At 50.6% G+C, this 8,819-nt stretch overlaps 1 gene segment (V, D, J or C); it reads right to left on the bottom strand.

The window, feature by feature from the left end:
• The window catches only part of LOC308242749 (Ig gamma-2 chain C region-like), a 471,879-nt gene that overhangs the window by 178,591 nt on the left and 284,469 nt on the right, over positions 1-8,819 (bottom strand).

Genomic DNA, 8,819 nt, shown 5'->3' with positions numbered 1-8,819 from the left:
AACCACACCTGCCACATTTTCATTTATTTATTCAAATATTTTAAAATAGATATCAGAGAGGAAGGGAGAGTGAGAGAGAGACAGAAACATCATTTATAAGAGAGAATATCTGATTGGCTGCCTCCTGCATGCCCCAACTGAGGATGTTAGTGGCAACCTGGGCATGTGCCCTGACCTGGAATCGAACTGTGACCTCTTCTTTTTTTTTTTTTTAATATATTTTATTGATATTTCACAGAGAGGAAGGGAGAGGGATAGAGAGCTAGAAACATCGAAGAGAGAGAAACATCGATCAGCTGCCTCCTGCACACCTCCCACTGAGGATGTGCCCGCAACCAAGGTACATGCCCTTGACCGGAATCGAACCCGGGACCTTTCAGTCCGCAGGCCGACCCTCTATCCACTGAGCCAAACCGGTTTTGGCCGTGACCTCTTCTTAAGAGGTCGCTCCTCAATCACTGAGCAACACTGGCTGGGCTGTCCCTGAACTTTTAGGATTCACGGAGCTCCCCGTGTACCTGGGCTCTGGTCAGCAGGACGTTGCCAACCTTACAGGTGACCAGGGTCCAGCCAATCCATGACTGCCCTCTGACCTCAGTGGCCACGGGCTTGTCCACCACAATGCTCTGCAGCTCACGGGCCCCTGGAAGTTCCCTCAGCACAGGTGCGAGCTATTGGAGGTGCTCTGAGCTCAGTGCTCAGCTGTGTCTCCACCTAACACAGGTGGTACCCTCACAGGCTGACATCACATGTGGGCAATGCCAGTGGGCTCAGCAAGGAGGCTGAGATTGGCTTCAGGCCGCCTGAGTGTCCCCAGGGTTGGTATCTCAGGGAGGGTTTGGCACAGGAGATGGGCATGAGGGGGTGACCTGGGGGTGCATATGTGGCCAAACCTACCAGGGCGGGAAGGAAAGGGCAGATGTATCCACATGGGACGTCCTGTGCAGGCCCCATGAGGTGAGAGTGTGGGCGGCAGAGGACAGAGGGGGAGGATGGGGTGGAGTCTGAGGAGCTGGAGGCACAGCAGAGGTGGTGGGACCAGGTCTCCCTTCAGCAGGTTCTCAGGATGCAGGTGGTTTCTCCAGGGGAAGCGGGACAGGTGTTGGGACACGTCCCCTGGGACCAGGTTCTGACACCCACGGGGAACAGGGCCCAGCAGGGCTTCCTGCCTCCATCTGGGGCACACGGAGAGGTGGGTGCTTCCAGGCTCACAGAGAGGCAGCACCTGCAGGTCCGACCCTACACCTCCATGTGCAGCCATGTCAGTGAGAGGCAAGCGGCTAACTGCCCCCAAAGGGCTTCTCCTGGGGCAGGGCAAGGGGCTCATCACCTGCAGGTGAGGTTTGGGGCCTGGACTCCGTGTTCCCCGCTCAGCACTGTGTGGAGGGTGGGGGATGTCGCTCTCAGTGAGGGGACCAGAACCCTTACAATGTTTTCCTTGTCACCCCGGAGATCCTCCATCAGGGACATGCTGACAGGAAAGGCGCAGAGAAGTCGACCAGATCTGAAACAAGGCACTTCCTGCTTTTTTCCTGCAGAGAATCTAATTAGACACAAAGAAGGAAGCAGGGCCTGCCCCCAGGACACTAGGAGGGAAGGAAGCATTGACCCCAATAGGAAGCACTCACAACCCCTCCAGGGACAGCCTCTGAGCTGGGACCCTGGGTGTGCTGGTCCTGAGCGCCCCCTGATGTCCTGGACGCTCCCTGCAGCCCAGCCCTGCTGCCTCCTCAGGGAGGTTAGTGTCTGGGCTCACACTGACTTCCCCTCACTGTGTTACTCTCACAGTAATACACGGCCGTGTCCTGGGTTCTCAGGTTGCTCATTTGCAGGTACAGCGTGTTCTTGGCGTTGTCCCTGGAGATGGTGAAGCGGCCCTTCACAGAGTCGGTGTAGTATGTGCTAACACCAGTATGAGTAGAAACCCACTCCAGCCCCTTCCCTGGAGCCTGGCGGACCCAGTGCATCCAGTAGCTACTGATGTTGAATCCAGAGGCTGCACAGGAGAGTCTCAGAGACCCGCCAGGCTGCACCAGGCCTCCCCCAGACTCCACCAGCTGCACCTCACACTGGACACCTGCAAACACAGAGACATCCTGGTCAGGAAACGCTCACATGTCCACTGTTTCTCTCACTCATGTCCACTCACATACTCAGTGTCTCTTCTTTTCCATAAATTACCTCTTAAAAGAGCCACAAGGAAAACCCAGCTGAGTCCAGACCCCATGGTGAGTGGTCAGTGTTGAGTCCTGATCAGGGAATGGGAACACCTGGGATCCCGGGGCTGGGCTCCTGTCCCAGAGCTGCAGGGTCGGGGCTGGGCTGGATTTTATGAGCAGAGGGGGCCCTATTTGCATGTGCTCCTGCTATATAGGGAGCTCTGAGTGGGAGACCTACAGGGAAGGCCCTGCCTCCATGCAGGTGAGAGTGTCCTGCAGGAGGATTGTGGTCACGATAACATTCCAACAACTAAATACAAAATTCTAAGTAGGTTTGCAGCTTGTTCAAGTGTCCACATGTGGTAACAGTGAGCCCTGCATCTGGCCTGTGCCCTCCCCACTGGACCCTTCTGCTGCTAGAGACCTGCACAGAGACCCAGGAGAGAAATTTGTCTTAAAAAGGAAAAGAGAAGGTTTCAAATGCGAGATGCCTTTGACAGTCACCAGTAATGACAACCAAGAGAAATCAACCCTCACCAGCTGAGAAAGAAGTAAAAGACAAGGAGGTTCATGTTCAGGAGACAGGAAGTTCCCTCTGACACTCTTTGCCCTACAGAGGATCAGAGGACAAACTAAGACCCGATTGTGACTCTAGAGTCCATGGACCAAGTATTGGGGGGAAGTGCAGTGTCTGCTTGGGTCCCTGGGAACCAGAAGCATGAACTAGAGAGACACAGACAGAGCTCCAGGTCCTACTCCTTCAGGGCAGTCTGGTGCTGGATGTGTAGAAGCTGCACAGCCTCCTTTGTGGTGTTCATTCTCTAGACTCTGTTGTAGACCCAGTTCCATGCCTTGGGACATAGAAGAACCTCCATCATGACCAGGTGTGTTGAGGGGAAGATGTCGGAAATGGTTTAGGAATAATTAAGTTTAGGTGATGAACATCTTGTTATGGGAGAGCTCATGTCTGCATGTGACCCTTGTGACCACTGTCCCCACATGATGGGAGTCAACTGGAACCCGCACCTGACCCAGTGCCACATTGCGGGGAGAGCTCCCTGGGAACATGATGGGGGATTAACCAAGACCGAGGACACACACGTCCTGGGTTCTTGTCTCATTAAGCTTTCATCTCCTTGTTGTGTACCCAGTTCACGTTTCCTTCCCTCACTTTTCTCTGAAACAGCCCACATGTTTCCTGGAGCCATGAAGACACTCTGTTGAGAGGGACCTGGGGCACCAGCCATTTGTGTGTTGGTTTTGTATCTTACATCTTTCCTGGATTCTAGTTCTATGAGGTTCTCATACGGTTTTAGGGTTTTCTATGTACAAGATCCTGTCATCTGCTTACAGATAAGAGAAATATTTTAACTCATTTCTTTCTGATTTAGACATTTGAAATTTCCTTTTCTTGCCTAATTATTCTGAAAAGGACTTCTTGTTTTGACGAATAGAAGTAGTCACAGAAGAGCCCTTGTCTTGGTCCTGATGTAAGAAGAAAAGCTTTAAAATTTTCTCTGTGTAGCGTGATGTCACTTGTTGGCTTTTCAAATGTGGCCTTTATTATATTGAGGTCCATCACTTTTACACCTAGTTTGCTAAGAATTTTATTTCTGAAGTGATTCTCACATTTAAAGGCTTTATTCTGTATCTTTTTATATAACTGTATACTTTATCCTTCATTCTGTGGATGAGATGTAGCACAGTTACTGTTGAGCCATCTTTGCATGCTTGGACGGTTTCCCACTTGATCGTGGTAAATGACGCTTTCAGTGTGCAGTTTAGTTTCCTAGTATATTTTTGAATGTTTTTGCATGTAATTTCATCAGGGATATTGACCTGCCATTTTTGTATGTTTTCACTTGACTTGGATATGAATGTAATGGTCGCCTCAATAAATCTGTTTGAAAGTGTTGTCTCTTTCCTTAATTCTTGGAAGAATTCAAGAAGAGTTGACAGAATGTTATCAATTCTTATTTGAAATTCTGATACAATTTACTTTTGAGTTCATTTGGTCCTTGGCTTTCATTTGTTGGTAAATTTTCACTATTACTTCAATTATATTTTAAAATTTTGTAGTAATCTAGCAATGTTTGGATTAAATTCCTAATTTGAGCTCCTACTAAGTGGACTGAGAATACAACTGTTGATCTTCACAGGTTGTGGTCATTGTTGAAATAATAGTTGCTTGCAGACCTCATATTATTTCATATGGCATCCAAGAGAATTAAATATAACCCCATTTTTTTCTTTTTAAACAATTAAAAAGAAATATTTCTTTATTGTTTTTAGAGAGGAAGGTAGAGCTAGAGATAGAAACATCAATGATGAGAGAGAATCATTGATTGGCTACCTCTTGCACTTCACCCAATGGGATATGTGTCCTTGACCTGAATCAAATCCAGGACCCTTTAGTCTACAGGCCGTCATTCTATCGACTGAGCCAAATTGGCTAGGGATAACCCGATTTTCTTACATAGAATTCATAAAGTACATGAACGGTTTTGTATCACTGCTCATGTGTGAATGCATGTCTTTTCCAGAAACGAGTGTGTCACTTTTTGTGTGACTCTGTGTGTGTGATTGTATATGTTATTGTGTGTGTGTGTCTGTGTGTGTGTGTGAGTGTGTGACTCTGTGTCTCCTGGGAAAGTAGTAAGAGGACAGTATGGACACAGGGGTCCCACAGATGTGCCTCGGCTTCCAACATGTTCCCCATGCACATCTCACCCTTGGCTCCAGGAGGACAGATGGAGGAGGAGTTCAATGATGCACATCCCAGTCCATAGGCTCCTGTCCCCGCTGGGGGGTTAGCACTGCTGTCTGATGGACAGCAGGGCCCGTCGTGTGGATGATGTGGGGCTCCCTGTGTTTGGTGCACTGAGCTGATAGCTCTTCCGCGGATCAATGTGGACCCAGAGCGGATGGGTGAGGTCCCTGAGCCCTGAGTATGCTCAGGTCTCTCAGCAGAGGGAGGGCCTGTGATCTCCCTGGAACCAGGAGGGGAATGGCACAATGCAGAGCTGTGCACACAGCCCAATCCCAGTGACCCACCTGCTGAGTTCATACTCATCAGGAAAACACTGAAAAGAGTGAAAAAAGCCACTTTTAGAATTTGTGAAGGAGACTTGGTGAAGGAGAGTCCCCCTCCCTGCCGCCATGCCACATGCAAACACAATGTCCTTCTTCAGTGTTGTCTGCAGTGAGAACATGAGAAGGAAGAGCCCTCCCTGGAGGCAGCTGAGACCTTGAGAGGAAATCCCTGTGCCCAACAGGAAGGCCCTTCCCCCCACACCTCCCTCTGCCCCTGCTCCTGGGGCTGCTCTCTGTGCTGTGGGCCCTGAGCTCCCCCTGGTGTCTGGGGCTCTCCCTGCAGTCCAGCCCTGTTGCCTCCTCATGGAGGTTTGTGTCTGGGCTCACACTGACTTCCCCTCACTGTGTCTCGCACAGTAATACACGGCCGTGTCCTCAGTGGTCACAGAGCTCAGCTGCAGGGAGAACTGGTTCCTGGCCGTGTCAGCAGTGATGGAGATGCGGCCCTGGAAGGCTGGGTTGTAGCTTGTGCTCCCTGTCCACCTCCCCATCCATTGCATCCCTTTCCCAGGGGGCTGGCGGATCCAGTGCCAGTAATCACTGCTGGTGACTGAGACCCCAGACACAGTGCAGGTGAGGGAGAGGGTCTGTGAGGGCTTCACCAGTCCTGGGCCCGACTCCTGCAGCTGCACCTGGGACAGGACACCTGGGACAGAGAGAACACAGTGAGTCCTGGGCTCAGATGCAGGGTCCCCATCTCCTTACGTCTAAGACCCTGAATCACTCACATCTGGGAGCTGACAGCAGGAAGAGGAAGAGCCACAGGGGAGTCATGTCCTTCAGGTGAGGTCCTCGTCCCCCAGAAAGTATTCTCTGGGGTGAGGAGGCCCTGCATTTAAGTGGACGCCAACTGTGTGTCTGTCTGGTGGCCGTGTGGGCATTTGCATATGGGAGGTGTCTGCACATACAAAGGGCAAGAGGTGAGGGAAGTCCTGGTCTCTGCGGCTTCTCCTGGAAGGTGGTGCTGACTGTGGCTCAAAGAACCAGGCCCTCCTTGTGGTCCTGGTCATGCTGCCCAGGGACCTCTTCTTCCACACCAGGGGCTGTGCTGCGGGAGGTGGTCAGGAAGTAGGATGTGGGCACATGCAGTGACTCTTAGGGATAACATCAATGTGCCTCTACTCCTATGGATATAGATTATAGATATTCATAAGATATAGATATAGTTTGATTTAGATATATGTATAGCTTAATTATAGATTTATTTGTAGATATAGATATTATTTTCTTTATCCTTACTTGAGGATATTTTCATTGATTTTTAGATAAACAGAAAAGAGTGAGAGAGATAAACATTGTGAGAGAGAGAGAGAGAGAGAGAGAGAGAGAGAGAGACATTGATGTGAGATAGAAATATTGAACAGAGAAAGACGTTGTAAAAGAGAGAAACATTGATGGTGGGGAACATATTTATCATTTGCCTCCCATATCTGCCAATACTGGGAATCAAACCCACAATCTTGTCCTTTATTTGTTTTAATATATATTTTTTATTACATAGAGGAATGGAGAGGGAGAGACAATGATGAAAGAGAACCATTGATTGGCTGCCTCCTGTGTGTTCACTACTGGGCATCAAGCCCACAGCCCAGGTAATTGTCCTGACCAGGAATGGAATCACAGGTCGAAGCTCAACCACTGTGCCACACCAGCATGGCTTCATTCAGTTTTGAAATGTATTTTCAGTTCCTTTAAAATTCAACCTTGATGGCTACTCCATTTTCCTTCAGCACTTAAAGTCCTCATTTGTTGCAGGAGGTTCATGTTCAGGAGACCAGAAGTCCCATCTGACCCTGTTTCCCTTACAAAGTGATCAGAGGACAAACTAAGACCAGAGTGTGAGCCTGGAGCCAGTGGACCGAGTGTTGGAGAGGGAGGAGCATCTGTGAGGGTCCCTGGGAACCAGAAGCATGAAGTAGAGAGACACAGACAGAGCTCCCGGGGCCAACTCCTTCAGGGCAGTTTGGTGCTGGACGTGTAGCAGCTGCACGGCCTCCTTTGTGGTGTTTCTTCTCTAGACTCTGCGGTGGACCCAGTTCCATGCATTGGGACATAGAAGAAAGTAATCATGACCAGATCAGTTTAGGTGAAGTTGTTGGTATCAATGGGGCAGAAATTATGCTGTAGTTTTGGAAATCCTACATAAAAATGCCTGATATGCCAAGTGTCTGGTCAATCAGTTGGCAGTTCAACCAATCAAAGCATAATATGCTAATGATATGCTAAGGCAGCTCAACTGCTCGCTATGACGTGCACTGAGCACTAGAGGGCAGATGCTCGGACCAGCAGGTTTCCTTGCTGCTGGGCTCCAGCCTATTGAGACTGAGCGAGATGGGCAGACATACCCTGGAGCAATCCTGAGGTCCTTCCCTGGCTGGCCAACCTCCTGTGTCTTTTCCCAACCCTGATCCTGAACCGGTGGGGTCTCTTGGCAGGCCTGTGCCCTCTTGCAATCCGGGACCCCTCAGGGGATGTCAGAGAGCCAGTTTCGGCCCAATCACGCAAGCCAGGCCGAGACCCCACTGGTGCACAAATTTGTGCACTGGGCCTCTAGTTTAATTATAAAAAGTCTTGATGTAAAACACTGATATGAAAGAACAGATATAATAAATCATCCAATATAATAAAGAGCTAATATGCAAATGGTTGTCATGCCCTCACACCGTCACACCTGGACTGCTCAGACACTCAACAATGGGGAGAGAGGAATGAGGACCAGCCAAGCATAAATGAGCTTGCGAGAGAAGAATGGGGAGAGCCTGGCTGTGGCCCAGGAGAGGGACAAGCCACACACCCCACAGTCCCAGATGTCAGCTCCTGTGGCTACGCCTTGGGAGAGGGATAAGCGACCTGCCAGCAGTCCTGGGCGCCTGTGGCTGTGCCCCAGGCAAAGACACCCGCCCATGGTCCCCTGCGGCTGCAGCCGGACCAGGCGAAGTGGGCCCAGGTCCTGGGTGCCTGCAGCCAGCCAGAGGGAGAGAAGCCCAGGTCCCAGGTGCCTGAGACCGGCCGGAGGAGGGAATCCTGGGTCTTGGGTATGTGGTGAGGCATAGGTGGCTAGGGGCGATCAGGCCAGCAGGGGAGCAGTTAGGGCGATCAGGCCAGTAGTCCAGTAGTTAGGAGCAATCAGGCAGACAGGTAGAGGTGGTTTGGGCAATGAGGCAGACAAAGGTGGTTAGGGGCGATGAGGCAGTCAGGCAGAGGGGTCAGGGCCGATGAGGCAGGCAGGCAGGCGAGCCGTTTGGAGCCAGCGGTCCCAGATTGTGAGAGGCAGTCAGACATCCCCCAAGGGATCGTAGATTGGAGAGGGTGCAGGCTGGGCTGAGGGCCCCCCCCCCCACCCCAGCCCCGTGCACGAATTTCACACACTGGGCATCTAGTTTATATATGAAGAGTATTCTTTTTCTCTGTCCATTATTACAGAATGAATAGATCATCCAGAAAACCGCCCGTTACTGGAGCTGTTGGATCTAATGTCATAGAAACCTGCTCAGCCTTGGTGGCTCTGCCTCGTTCTCTCCATCAGGGTCTGAGTCCATGTGGACATGTGACAGGGTTCTAACCAGG

Source organism: Plecotus auritus (genome assembly GCF_963455305.1).
Source record: "Plecotus auritus genome assembly, chromosome: 1".
Classification (NCBI taxonomy): domain Eukaryota; kingdom Metazoa; phylum Chordata; class Mammalia; order Chiroptera; family Vespertilionidae; genus Plecotus; species Plecotus auritus.
The sequence above is the reverse complement of the archived record's forward strand: the minus strand, read 5'-3'. Positions and strand labels throughout refer to the sequence as shown.